The following is a 407-nucleotide window of genomic DNA, read 5'->3' as shown; positions in this document are numbered from 1 at the left end:
GAGGGGAATGAAAGAAAGAAAACCTAATCCCCTAAAAAGTAAATATCAATAGGCAGAGCTGCTGGAACCAGAAAATTTGCCATATTCATCTCTTGATAAAGATCTCAACTCGCAGACTTTTTTCGTATCTTTTTCCAGGCTTACAAATCAGCTAATGCAACCGAGAGAGCATTATAATGGAATTGGGCTTATAAATATATAGGCCATTTGTTCATGGGCCCAAAAGCGAATATTATATCAGGTCTAGACACTGAAAATGGCTTTGTTGACGCATTGAAATCATTTGTAATATGTAATATTTTTTTTCGGGATTCACAATTAAAGTTGCATTAGTGAAATTAAATAAAATATCAATATTATTGTTAGTTATATTTTATGACATAAAGTAAAACGAAAGCATCACTGAT

This window comes from Penaeus monodon, chromosome 28 (assembly GCF_015228065.2).
Source record: "Penaeus monodon isolate SGIC_2016 chromosome 28, NSTDA_Pmon_1, whole genome shotgun sequence".
In the NCBI taxonomy this organism is placed as follows: domain Eukaryota; kingdom Metazoa; phylum Arthropoda; class Malacostraca; order Decapoda; family Penaeidae; genus Penaeus; species Penaeus monodon.
This window is presented reverse-complemented; position numbering follows the sequence as displayed.